The following is a 14,922-nucleotide window of genomic DNA, read 5'->3' on the forward strand; positions in this document are numbered from 1 at the left end:
ATACTGGAAAAAGAAGTTTGATCATTTCATTTGCAAAGTGTATAGCTAGTGTCCGTAATTTGTGTATGTGGAAGAAACTGAACACAATTAATTAATCAAGTAATGTGGATGGATTTCATAAAGAATAGTAAGGGAAGAGTTTTCCTACCAAGATATGCTGCAACTTTAATAAAGTGAAATTATTTTTCTCCACAGTACGATACGCTGCAGCGCTCCAATCAGTTGCCTGAGTGACATTGATTGCATTTCTGTTGAAACCCTTACGGAGAAAAAACTGTCGAAAATGATAGCTATACTCACTTGTAGATAAGGATAAAAATTTTATCCCAAGATACAGAATATTAGCATGAACATTTCCTGCCAAATGTCGAGAACATTACGTAAAAATAACAGTGGGGTTTCTCCCAGCATATCCGGTTATCCATCAATTATCGATGTAGAACATTAAAAAGATAAACTGAGAACACGTATGAAGATTCTTAAGTAGGCTACGCTTTCTATGTCTTCATTCGCAAAAAATCAGCCTAGCAATCACGTTCCTGAGACACAATTAAACAAGAAACTACAAGAAACGAGACATCGCGACAACGAGCTACGTGCACCACGACGATGATGACGAAGAAGAAGAAAAAGACGAGAGACGGGAGGCGTCACAAGCTCCTGATTAGTCTCCACACGTTCGAGAATTGTCTCTACATCTGTAGCGGCGCAATCATATCCCGATATGTCACTGTGGGTCACAGTGTTTAAACACCACTCCAAAGGTACATGTCTTAATCTTTTTCTTTAAACAGTTCTGTTATTGACCCATTCATTAGAATGAACGCAAAGTTTTTTGTTATTAACATTCAACACAGCACTCCTTTCTAACAACTGCTAATGGGTAATTCTCAAATGAATATTCTGATAACCTAGGGACTAAATCACATATATACTAATGAAAGCGGTGACAAGGAGCGTCATCTCATTAGTTGTTTGCTTACACATGTTGTATTTCAGGCAGACCTCTCTGAGAACATGTTAGCTGTCTCCATTCCGCCTTTGACGCGCACCTTTCACTTTTGGATAGCTAGCCCATTTAAAAGTCACATTGCTTGTGGATCTGTACTCTTTTCCACGGTGAGGATGATTGGGACTTGGTAACACTGTAGGGCATGTCTGGCAAACTTGTGGTAATGGAGTTTCATCTTGGAGTGACAAAGAATCATCCTGCTAAATTCACTTGATGTTCCCTTGGTGCTTCAATTACATACTTGTAATAAATTTCCTTTATTGTGTATCATCTAACGATCAAATATATGCTTTTAGTTCTAGAACGTCATTCCATACCGAAACTATAGCTAATTTCGTCTTTTCATTGCGAATTGTACGTCTCAGCCATCAATAATGGTGGAGCACAGAATGATCCCTCGTCTGTGGAAACGTTATCGTGCGGTGAAACCAGGACTGCATTGGCTTTTGGATTCACTCTCAGAGGAAACTAGAGTTTTGTCTTTTACGTGACGGAGGACAGAGGTACAACCATTGGGCGAATAATTCGAGTCAAAATGATCATATGAAGCGAGGACACTACTTTCTTGCCTGATTTCATCGACAGCACTCATCCATTTCACGGCACAAATACTCGAGTTTCCACCACTTCCTTCACCCCTCTATTAAATCCAAAGAGAACAAAATGCTACAATTGTGAAACATTTTCCGTTTAACACTTCGACTAAAAACCCATAAAAACGCTACCCATTATTCAACGTTCAAAATCTCATCGCAAGAACAATACTAGAACCTAAAATAAAAATGACAGTTGGTTATTACACTCAAAGGAACCTGCGTACCGACATGCCAAACAAAACTCCACGAACATATACACCGAACTACCTCTTGTGAGTAAATTTTACCCTCACTGGTACCTCACATACTCAACATTCTCCAAATCAAGTGCTGCAAAAATATGGTTCAAATGGCTCTGAGCTCTATGGGACTTCCCCTAGAACTTACAACTACCTAAACCTAACTAACCTAAGGACACCACACACATCCATGTCCGAGGCAGGATGAAAACTTGCAACCGTAGCGGTCGCGTGGTTCCAGACAGAAGGGTCTAGAACCGCTAGGCCACAATGGCCGGCTCAAATGCTGCGTAGGCTCTCTTTGCTGCCGGTTTGGATGGCCGAGCGGTTCTAGGCGCTACAGTCTGGAACCGCGCGACCGCTACGGTCGCAGGTTCGAATCCTGCCACGGGCACGGATGTGTGTGATGTCCTTAGGTTAGTTAGGTTCAAGTTGTTCTAAGTTCTAAGGGACTGATGACCTCAGACGTTAAGCCTGATAGTGCTCAGAGCCATTTGAACCACTCTTTGCTACTTCGCTGTTACTGCAAGATGTACACTCATTTTGTCGAAAATATTTCACGCTGAAATTATTAAATAATCTTATATTTGCCGATGTGAGTTCAGAAACATCCGTTATAGATCATAGGCTTGAGGTGCAGTGGGTCGCGATCACCTGAGCAGACGTTGGCTCGTGTCAGTCGGATGCAGGCCAGGAAGGAGAAATTGTTGTGATCAGGAAAGGCAGGCACATGTTCTTTCAAGGAAATGTTTCTTCTAAGGTTTTGCTATTACTGAAGGGTTGGTAAATGAAGAAAATTATCTCAGAGCCCCCACGACATTAGTACCGTTAGCAGACAGACGAGGTGATGTTTATTATATAAATAAGTCAGATCTTTCATTGCACTGCGTGTCATTTACCACGAACAGGTATTGGAGCAGAGCATCACAAGTGGTAGACATCACTTCCTCTGGAAACACCCGCATACTACGGTGTTGGTAGTTTGTGTAGATGGTTGTTATGTAATTTTATTTCAGTGAGTAGAAAATCAAGATGAGTGTATGCATTCGGTATCCGAGATTGCTGGTTAGTGTCGATTCGATGGAACAAGAAAAATTATGTACTGAACATGATGTAACCCGCTCCTGGCAGTCACAGTCAGAATTATTATCCAGTGTGGCACGCCATTTTACGAGAGAACCTCAACATTGCCTCTTGAGAAGAGCGGTGGTAGTGTGAATTGATGCTGAGTTGATATCAGCTTGGCTGGATTCGATTTCAACTTCTGCAACGGCTTTTAATAACGACAAACACATCCTGTTCACCTTCGGTTTAACCACCTAAGGAGCGTACGACTGCATCATGGTTCCAGATTTACGTTCAACATGATGCCTCCAGGCTAACGACTAGAGGTTGTTGTGGAAGGCAGAGGTGGGAGCGGTGACAAGTAGAAAGCCTGACACCAGTATCCTTTCTTAGACTAGGCATTTCATTGTACTTAATGAAGCAAACGCCATGTAAGGGCACGAGGCAGGTATTTCATCTTAAAGTTCAGCCTCAGATGTTGAATACTTTGGTTCTGGATTGGTATCCGACTCGGATCTTCCTATTCGAAGGATTTGACTCCTTCGTGAGGACTGAGTCCCATCAGTTCGTTGTTTGCTCGAGACTCGAAACTCCGTAAGTTCTCCACATAAGGTGCTCGTCTTGATCCCTATGTGTTCCGGCACAATATTTTTCTTCCTACCTTTTGAATCTGTGACTTGAACACACTTAATTGCTGCCGGAAAATAATTTTGATTTTCAACGTCTTTCCATTCGTTGACACCAATAATTATCTGTTACGGTTTTGACTCCCAGTGAGACATAGTACTTCTCATCACATTTAAAGTTCGAATAAGACACTCCTAATCACAAGTAAAGAAGAATTAGGTAGTTAACGTCTCTTCGTGTGAGGTCAACGACGATCTGTGAGGGATTCGTTTCCCAGAGGAAAGAAACTTATTTTTAATGTTCATTTTTGGTTAGGAAACAACTTCAGTACGCGCTTGCCTCGAATCCCTGGATGGCAGAAATTGTTAATCTGTCTTGTCAATTCATTTTCAGACATTTCGTCACTGATGAGAAAATTCGATACTGACAACTGATTGTCTTTAGTTAACAATCCGATCTGGTGCTGGGTTTGAAAACCCGACCAATACAATACTTTACGTCACGTCACTTCAAGCTGCATTTACTGTCTTTCGCGGTTAGGTAACAGGGACAGTAGATGCTGGATACGATTTCCAATCCAGCAGAAAAAAATTTCGTCGTTTAACATCAAGTTCATCTTAGTGAACTGATACTTGCTAAAAATTAGGTACATCACGTCCCTGTATGCCTAGTCAGCAATGAATATCAGTCATGTCTTGGAGTCTCGGTCGGGCACGCAAGCTTTTCAGCATAAGTGCTACGTTTTAGTTCGGATCCATAACAAAACATCTCGTCATATGTTTGACAGCTAACTATTCATGAATGACATAGATTTTTAATGTCAGTTTGCGTTAAATCACAATGGTCATAGGTGAATTCTGAACAGTACTAAGACCCACCTATCATCACGAATACATAGCCATACAGTGTATTGCTCTCTAGTGTTTACTTACGGTAATCATTGTCTATAGCCGAAGGTTTCTTCCAAAAAGTGGCCAGAGACCCTGCAACATAGATAACTCGTGGTGGTGCCTGCGTATCAGGAGCGATGCAGTTTAGTTCGTTCGGACACTTTGAGTCTTACAGTACACATATAACAAATGCAGCTTCATCTCGAAGGAAAAGGATGAGATATTGGAAACATTAACGGTAGACATCTGGAAAGACTTTGTACTGTTTTTAAAGTCATATCAAGAGCTAAAGCTACGTATTCATGAGAGTACATAAAAAGAAGGGAGTTGAAACCTAACTAAAGTGGTTATGAAAAAATTTAAGACTCACATTAACCGGATATACACGTGTTCACTGGCCTATATGGATGACTGCATGAACAAATGTTTCACACATTTACTCGCACGAAGGCTTTGCACTAGTACGTAACGATAAAATAATAAAATGGTTACTACAACTGGCAATGGTCTTTATATAGCATGAGCTTTCACGAAAGCGCACTGTACGCCGAACACTGAGGGTGTAACGCCGGAAACGCATATCCTCCTGTTTCCATCTATTGTAACATAAATAATTTTCCTTATTTTGTTACCTGAAGATATGACATTTCTGTGACTTTATATATTGTAATTGTTTTACTATTTGTATATATGTATTTATGCATTCAAGACGATGTATAATTGTTTTGTTTTGTAAATATTATTTGTATCTTTACGCTGGGTCTGGCCTAGGGAAAACTATGCTATCGAACTATTACATCGATAGGTCGTGTGGAGAACCAAAGTATTTAAGATCTTTGGTATGGAGAGCGGGCAGAGAGGGTCTGGCTGGAGTAGGGCGGTGGAGCAGGTGTGTTGTGTGACGCTCCCGCGAGTTACCGCGCTATCGGGGTTTCGCAGCATGTAATTGCGCTCGATGTGCTATGACAGTTTCTGACTCGGTGTCGCGGACGGGAAGCATTAGCTGGCGCACATCAAGAGCCCGTTTCGCTGGGTGACCGTGTCGAGAAGAAGGCGCGCCAACATCCAGCTTCTGCAAACAGCGACGGCCGACAATGAGTGACTGTCGCCACCTCCTCGATCGACGGCTTCAAACCTTCAATCAACGAACAAGGAAGACTGGAAGCACGTAAAGTTTTAGAACTGTATGGCAGACCTCAGCTTTTAAAACTGTTGCATCACAAAATTACAGCAACTTAGCATAAACCTTTGTTGCTCATTGTCGCAATTGCATTACCAAGCAGGGTCCCTAACTTTTCTGGAATGAACCCGAGTGTCGCTGGAGTTCATACGCCAGCATTAACGTAATATCTTTCCATTTCACTGCTTTAATTTCAAAGTTCAGTTAAAGTATTCATAGCTGGCTACAGTATTTAGATTACACAAGCAGAAATTAAGAGTGCGAGTTTTGTTACCATATTTTAGCTTACCTGTGACTGTAGCTCAGCTTGGCACGTACTAAATTTCACTATTGTTAATTGTTCAGTATCATTTAATTCAAGTTCAAAGCTAAATCTCTTATTCCCAAATTGCGTGGATATAAGTAGCTTTTGAAATGACATCTTGGGTTGTCGGTTGTTCTGCCGGATATCAGCGTGGAGGGGGAAGGCCATAGGCATAAATACTGGACCAGGTCCACTCGAGGAGCAGTCTCAGGTCGCACCTGATGAAGGTTACGAGCTACGTGACCGAAATATCGTGCAAGTACGACGCTGATATCCGGTAGAACACCCGACAACCCAAGATGTCATTAGATCGCCGGGAAAGCCTGAAGAGTTACAGCTTTTGAAATGATTGTTGAGGTAGCCCAAGACTAACCTTATTTATTGAATTCCGTAGTGCTTCGGAAACAAAGTTCACTATTAATTTCAGTCACTAAATTAACTTTCAATTTTCCGGTTTTATTAATTCTTTTGCTAAATTAAGTCAGAGTGTAGCGAAATTTGTTACTTTTAACAAACATTCAGTCTTCACACAGCACGTGTCAACCTTCAGTTGCCACGCTTTTAGTGCTAATTATATGTGCATTAATCTTTCATTTTCAGTTATAATGGTAGTTGTCCATAGGGCTGGCGACCGTAATTTTCCCCAAATCTCAAATATCTAGTTAACGCCAATTAATTGTTAATGTAACGACCGCAAATTTACTTTCTTTATTAATTTTACCCTTTTCTCAAAATTAATTTTCACTAATTTCATTTGCATTTTTCCTTTCATTTAGATGTAACCCGTTCCTCCCTCTTTACCGACAAATTAACTTCGGTGACGATTGATTTTCCCAAATTTCCATCAGGTGCACGCGGTTTAATTTTTCACTGTCATTAAGGTCGATAAGTTAGGGGGAGGTTACACGAGGCGACCTGGTGACAGGACAATCTTCGGATTTGAGGTTGTTCTGGACACGAATTTTGCATTACGCAAATCTCGTAACAAACTACCGGTTACGAACAGGTAGTTACGTCAGCGAGAATAAGTAGTGGGAGGAATCCTATTTAGATTTGAGGTTTGGCATTTATATTGAAAATTATTAAAATGGATGAAGGCAACAATTACCAAAATTTGGCAGACTTGGATACGGAACAATCGGTCGAACAGTGGGAAACGCGCACCGCGGAACCCATTGTTCAGGGGCAGGTGGCTAGCATGAAAGACGCGACCGCCGAAACACAACAAAGAGCAGAAATGAAATTCCAAACTTTAGAAAATGTTTCGGAATGGGAAGTGAATATCAAATCTGAACCCCTTGATGACGAATACGGAGGGACAATTAAAGAGGCACCCGCTACGGAAGTAAAACCGCTGGTTTCCGGGATTTTTAACTGATTTATTGAATGTTTTGATTAACGAAATCAAGGCTCAGTCTAGCAAGATAGAAACTCAATCGGCAGAAATTAAAGCTCAGTCTGCCAAGCAAGAAGCTCAGTCTGCCAAGCAAGAAGCTCAGTCTGAAAAAATTGACAGGAAGCGTAACAATCAGAACGAAGCTGTTAATGTTGTTAACACAAAAGTTGATTAAATCAAAGAAGATATTGTTGCAATTAATACCGAAATCGCTAATTTTAAACAGGAAATGATAGGCGTTCAGGCGGAAATTGTGAGCAAAAATACTCGTTTTGATTCCGAAATTAGGAGAATCGAGAAAAGTGGAGGAGAAACAATTGTTCCGATCATCAAGAATAAGGTGACGGAATAAATTCAATTAGTGAAATAAGAGGATCAAAAGAAGGTGGAAACCTTAAAGGCTTTAGTGTCCGAAGTAGATACTAAAGTGAGGAAGCAGGCTAATACCTCCGAAGAGATAAGAAGGAAGTGGAAACGGTTGCGACAACCATTGCCAAGTAATTACGAGAGTGTCGGAATTAGAAATGAATCTTGACGAAAAACAGAGCTATGTGCCAATCCGTGCACATAGTTATGAATTGTTGACGACAGAGGAGCGGTTCGACCCTTCCAATATCAGCATACACACAGTTTTCAACTACTTCGCGCTGAATCTGTGTAGATATAACGTGTAGGGCTCATGTGAAAAGATAGAGTGGACATGACCACTTATTATAAAAAATTTTTGACGCTCCATCAATCTGTAAACTTTTTTAATCGAAACGCACCCTAAGCCGTTGTCCAATCACCACATTATTACTTCTCCACCATGCGCCTACTGCCATAGATTTTTGTAATTCTTTCTCGTAGAGATATCAAGGATTCTGTCTTTCGAATCTTCAAGTGTGTGGGACATATCTCTGAGACTGCTAGTAGCGATTCTAAAGGTGTCTTTCTGCACACTGCTGCCAGTCATGAAATTAGTCGTCTCGTCAGCCTTTTCATGAATGTTACTGACTCTGTTTATTCTATTTCTGTTGGGCGGTATCCTACTGCCAACTTTTGGTACCGGTACTTTTTTGCATGATTCTTTAGGCTCATTCATGGTTTCTTTTGTGGACTATAAAAATGTCAGACCCTCTTCGAGAACGAGAAATCGACTCAACTTTACTCTGTGGATTTGCGTGTGCCACTGTCTGTTTGCTGAATCTTTTGTCGCAGAAAATTGACCTTTTTGAAGCAAATAACTTGTCTTATTTACTGACAATTACTTCTTATTCTCCAGCACTTTCGCGTTTCTGATTTCAGTGGATAAATCTGCTTTAGTTTTCTTCCGTCTGCAATTTGCAATCCCCTGAAACAATAACCGGCAGGTCATTTGCGTATGTCTCTGCTCCAGTAAATCCTGCAAATGCTTCCAAGAGCTCAAGAAGGGGCTCTGCCGGTTTGCCCAAAAACGGATGTCCACAGATCGGTTCCTGTGAGTTCATCTTTGTGATTTTTCTGTAAACTACTGCATACATGGTCCATTGTACCTTTCGCATTTTGCATTTACCTTTTCGTCTCTAAAGAAGATAAATCGAAACTTTTGACTCCCTGTGCCGGGAGAACAGATAACTTCAGTCCTGAATTTCCGCCGGTGGCGATGGAGCTAGTACAGTGGCACAATTAGTACAGTGCCACATTGTAGGGCGCATTCATTAAATTTCAAGTCGACTGTTCCCCGTTCTCCTCCATATTCCATGGGTAGTAGAAAACTTTGCAGCAGTTCAGCAGAGTCCTTCCACAATTGTATCCGTACTGTCTTAATTCCTTATCGTGGACTATACCGTAGGTATCTGAATTTCTTCTGTCGGCATTTTAAATGAGGGTCGCTAGGTACTTGTTTTAAATTTCTTCTCAGCAAAAACTTCCCATTTGATTGCCAACATGGTTTGAATTTTATCTTTGTACTGTAATATGTCTGCTGGTGGCCTCTTTCGTCGTTTCACGGTGCCAGCGGCCCGACGAGAGGGGAAACTCGGACGCCTCATAGCGAGCTCCAGAAAAAACTTTTGCAAACCCTCAAGCGGAAGCCCGGCGAATGTCTGTTCCCCGCTTAAGAAAGGACACCTTGCGAAGTGCCTGGCAGACAATGAGAAGCATGCCGAAAACTGATGAGCCACAGCAGTCACTGGGATGGAGCACAGACACAAAGGCGTCAAGAATCCAGACGTGGAGGCGTGTGAATCGTCTGGCTCACAGCAGCCATTCTTATCAGCCTTACAAAGCGAGAACCTGTCAGTAATGCCAGCAACCCTCAGACACTGGGTCGGAGCGAACGCAAAACGCAAATAATTCTCACAGGGAGGAATGTTAAGCTAAAGAACTACGAAGAAGTTACCCTGATTAAGAAAAAGTGTGGTGGACAGTAAGAATGCTGCGTATAAATCAAAAAGGTCAGCAGATTCTTGAGCAAAGCTCTACCATAAGACTGTCCGGTCCTCACTCACGATCGTTACAAATATGTATAGTGTGGCTACTTTTACAGCAACTAAGGCACGTAGAAAAACATCGGAACAATGTGCCACCAACGCTGGGAACAGCCCTGCGAATGAAGACGTGATGAAGGCGCCGGTTCTCTAGTCACACACAAACCCACTCAAGACAGAAAAATTCCGTCCGGCACTGGGCCATGAAATTATTGGGAGGGGGTGGGGGAGGTGCATTAAAAATTTCTTTCCGCAATAACAGTGTCAAGTGGAGAAAGATATTCTAGGTGTCGGAGAACAGAGGAGAGTGAGGAGGGACTGGAGAGAAGTCGGTGAGAGCGCGCGGAAGCACGACGACGTGGGGGCTCCTCCATCCATCATCTAGATCTGCCTGCCGACACCGTTAAATCACTGCTTTGGCTACGAAAGCGACAACAAGAAGTCAACGCGGAGACCACGGGCATCGTCACAAAACCGTGACAAGGACAGGAGCAGCCGATTCGCCACAGCACAGCTCCGAGGCGAAGCGACGTAACGACTCCGCGTCTTCTGCCATCTTCACCACAAGACAAATGACTATGAAGCATGTCGAGATGTTTCATTCCACCTCATTCGTTTTAATCTTCTAACTTCACTTAATTACTTACGTCAATTATTGGCAATCTCAGTATTCATCTACATGTTACATCTTGTCAGAAAGGAGAACTTTCTCGATACACCACATTTTTGACACCCAGAGTCGGCCAATCTCATTAGTAATTTGCAAATTATGCCATATCGGAAGGTTCTGAAGGATTCTCTATAATTTAAATTCCCAAAATTGAGCAGTGTCATTATTCATCTACATCTCATTTCATGTCAGAGAGGAGAATGTGTCAGTTCAAAAGAGTACATACTTTTTTGGCCGGGCGCGGTGGTCTCGCGGTTAAGGCGCTCAGTCCGGAACCGCGCGACTGTTACGGTCGCAGGTGCAAATCCTGCCTCGGGCATGGATGTGTGTGATGTCCTTAGGTTAGTTAGGTTTAAGTAGTTCTAAGTTCTAGGGGACTGACGACCACAGAAGTTAAGTCCCATAGTGCTCAGAGCTATTTTTAGTACATACTTTTGGCTCCAGTACAAAGTAATAATAGGTTGTCCTTTCCGCTCGTCCCAACAATTTTATGTAATCATTTCTTTCATTCATTATAAAGTGATTAGTTAACATAAGGTCTTGTATCCATGGTGCAGTTTTCTGACATGTTAAGATGCATTTTGAAACTGGTCAACTCTGTGCTCGACATGTGGCTTGTTCTGCAACTCATGTTAAAACTCCATATTGAAACCAGGAACCTCAGCCAGGAAATTAGTTTAAATTTTTCATACCTCCAATCGGCCCATTTTTAGATCACTTGAAGAGTCTCTAATAAGACCTGTCGAGCTGCACTTCAAGTAGACAGAGTGACGTCTACGTTCGCTGCTGCACCTACTCTTCCATGGTTTGTATGTTTTGAGGTAGGTCTAGTTAGTAAGTGTATGCTCAGTTCTGGTATCAGGTCTACTAGTGATGGCTCCGATGCTCGTCTTCCTTACCACGCCTTGTTACCATCAAGATCAAAGACGTGTCGTCCCGTACCCTACTACGGGCAGCAAGTATATAGAAATACCGGGCTGCCTCATTGCTGAACTGACAATAGATGTTTATCAGCACCCAGAAGACAATTGCACCATTTATTTATATGTTACAGTCAAAACCCGCTTTTAGTTAGAACGCGTTCTTACTAGTTAAAACTAGTTTATACTGAGCCACTGCATCAAAACGCGTTTTGCCTAGTTAAAACTAGTTTTAACTGACTTTCGCTTTTGACCAGCAGTAGATTCTAGTTGTAACTAAGGCTGTCAGTATAAACTAGTTTCAACTAGTAAGAACGCTTTCTAACTAAACTAGACAGAACTAGTTTTCACTAAATTTATTTAGGGGGAAATATTAAAATTAAGAGCAACTACGCGTTGATTGAAATAAAAAAACAGCACTTTGTATTGTGCAATTCGATATTTATTGAGAAGACTGATCACACATCTAAGTCATTAATATTAACTACAGCAATACAAAAATAACCAGACATTGAAGAAATATTTTAAGGAACATTACAGAGCCATATTAACAGTATTAGTTACGAAAGTGGAAACAAAATAGTCATACAGTAGAAGTATATTAATTACTCATACATTTGACAAAAGTTGCTACAGTCTTAATAAAAGAGAAACGCACCATAAAAATTTTACAGTGAAATTTTGATTATTTGTTATTGCAACGCAAACTGTAATGAAATTTTGAGTTAAGAAAGTTTCCTTTTTGAAATACATGCCTTCTTACTCACACAGCGAACAAATCCTTGTTCTGATCCTAAGGCTGCCATCTTGGCAGCAGTTCTTAATGATACCTTTGTTTCTGGCACGTCTTCCAGCAGCAAGAGTTTCTCTTTGGACACGTCGAATTCGGCTCTGGAAGAGAACTTATAATTAGCTTGTTTGGAAGTCGATTAGGTACTAAATACATATTATCTAATATATTGCAATGTAAGTATTAGAACTTAAAATATTAATTAATTACTTGAATAGTTAGCAACATTTTCAGAGCATTAAATCAATGAAGTAATGAAAATGTCTGACATTTGTCCTTAATTATTGAAATCAATTCAGAAATACATACCTGCAATACAATTTGTCGTGTATCAAGTATTTAGTTCCAATCTTGTGCAAGCCCTGTTCATCTTTCTGAAGAACAACTCCAATAATATTGGGGGAATCTGCTTTTGCTCTGTCGATAACAGGAATCGGTATATTTATATTGTTACTGATTTCTACAGTGGCGTGTATTGAATCTGAAGCCATCTTCATTCTTTTGGCCTGTTTCGCCAGGTTTTCATGAGCGTTTTCTGTAGCAGCTCGTATTTGAGATTGTAGTTTCGTAATATCTTCAACTCCTGGATCTTCGTGACAAGCTGGAGTTATTTGAGGCCCAGCACTCGTACTAGTTACGGCTTCTGGATCCTCTTGATTGGCTGCTGTTGTTGTTGGAGACTGTATACTTGTACTGGGCAAAGCTTCTGCATCTTCTTGTCTGGCTGCAGCTGTAATCTGTCCATTGTTACCAGCCATAACCGCTATCTCCTCTGAGTCGTGTGATAGTTCCAGTTCATCAGGTATCTCACTTACTGCGTCTACCACATTAATTTTATTTAAAGCCTCTTTAAGATTATCTTCATTTTGTATCTCCTTGATAACATCTAGAGGACACTCGAAGTCATAAGCTCTACTCGTGGTTCCGTGCCAAACATAGCTTTGTAAGGTGTTTGCTTAATACAAGAATGATATACCCGATTTTTCATAAACCGTACAAAGCGAAGACCGTTTGACCTGTTGGTGGTAATATTGTTTTGCCTCCATGAAGCCAATATTTTTTCAACGTCTTGGTTGGCGCCTTCAACAGAAACTTGGCTTTGGCTGTGCCTTGGTTTTCCGTGAACCAGGTTACACTCAGGCCAAAATACAGCCAGCTCGTTTATGACTGAATTCACTGTCGTTGTCAGAGTGTAAAATACAAGGAGCACCAAATGTCAGAAACATATCTGCTAAATGATGTGCCACTTCCTCTGCCCTCTTGCTTTGCAGTGCACATAACAAAACAAGTTTCGTCAAGTGGTCCTGATACACCATTACATACTTAAATCCACGATCTTCTTGAGTTTGCATGTCGATCAGATCAACGTGACAACAACTGTTTATTTCTGAATGAAGTATAGGTTTCGAAACATGCTTCCTTTTTTTAATGCTCCTTTTGCGCTGAAAAGTTTCACATATAGACAGATAAATGTTTATCATCTCCACTGCTTTGTTTGAATATTTTCTTGAAGTTTCGATGTTTAATCTGTCTCGATCTCCATGATCAGCGGCCAGATGAGCTGCTTCAATAATGTCAAAAATTTCTTCGACACATAAGTAGTACTTCACAGGCTCTTTTCTTGTCACTAACTTCCTGGTCCCACAAATATTAATAACCTTGAATCTATTTAATCTTCTGTACTTATTCTGTGTCTTTTTCTCAGCTGATTGTGCTTCTTCAATTTCGTCCATCAATTTATCGTAAGATTATTTTCTCATAACATTGTTGTGGTTTTCTCTTTTGTCGTGTTCTTCAATCTGTAACGTCCTTCTCACAAATTCTTCTTTCCACTGCCTTTCTTGATTTAGATCTGCCATGATAAATAAGTACAAGATGATCTGCAAGTGCTTAACCCCTGGACCGTGTTGTTTGTTGTGGTGAAAAGCGCCCAGTATCGGGCTATTGTCGGCCGCTGCAGCGCTGTTCAGGCGGGAAGCTTCGGCGCCTAGGACTGTTCCTGCGCGTGTAATTCTTTCCACCCCTCTAGCACTTATTGTGGAGGAGCGTATTTGACTCGCTTATGTGCGATTGTTATGGGGGCAAGTGATTATCTAACAACTGAATACCTAACAATTTGAAGGTTTTCACAGTAGTAACGCTGTTGCAGAATTAAAAATTATTTATTATTAATTTTTATATAATGAGGAAGGGTTTTAGTGGTAGATCTAAAGGAAACATAGTTTCTTTAAGAAAATTTGTTAGAAATTACTCTTTGTATGGTGCAGCTCAAAGCATGGTAGGGCACACAATCCAACATCGCACTCTTCACAATACACACGCATTTCTCTTCTTACGTTTTTCCCGTTGTCATCCAGTTTGCAGCAACACCCGCGATTTTCGTGTCGGCGCCTTCTTCTTTTCACTATCTGGAATGTGTTTGATATATGATCAATATTCGAATACATATTGCATTTCACAATACAAAAACGCTGTTTTCCTTATTTCAATCAACACGTAGTTACTCTTAATTTTAATATTTTCCCCTAAATAAATTTAGTGAAAACTAGTTATTTCTAGTTCAGTTAGAACGCGTTCTTACTAGTTGAAATTTGTTGATACTGATAGCCTTAGTTACAACTATAATTTACGACTGCTCAAAAGCGAAAGTCAGTTAAAACTATTTTTAACTAGGCTAAACGCGTTTTTACGAAGTGGCTCAGTAAAAACTTGTTTTAACTAGTAAGAACGCCTTCTAACTATAAACGGGTTTTGACTGTAACGTATATACTGAGAACTAGCTG

The sequence above is a fragment of the Schistocerca serialis genome, chromosome 6 (assembly GCF_023864345.2).
Source record: "Schistocerca serialis cubense isolate TAMUIC-IGC-003099 chromosome 6, iqSchSeri2.2, whole genome shotgun sequence".
NCBI classification, from domain to species: domain Eukaryota; kingdom Metazoa; phylum Arthropoda; class Insecta; order Orthoptera; family Acrididae; genus Schistocerca; species Schistocerca serialis.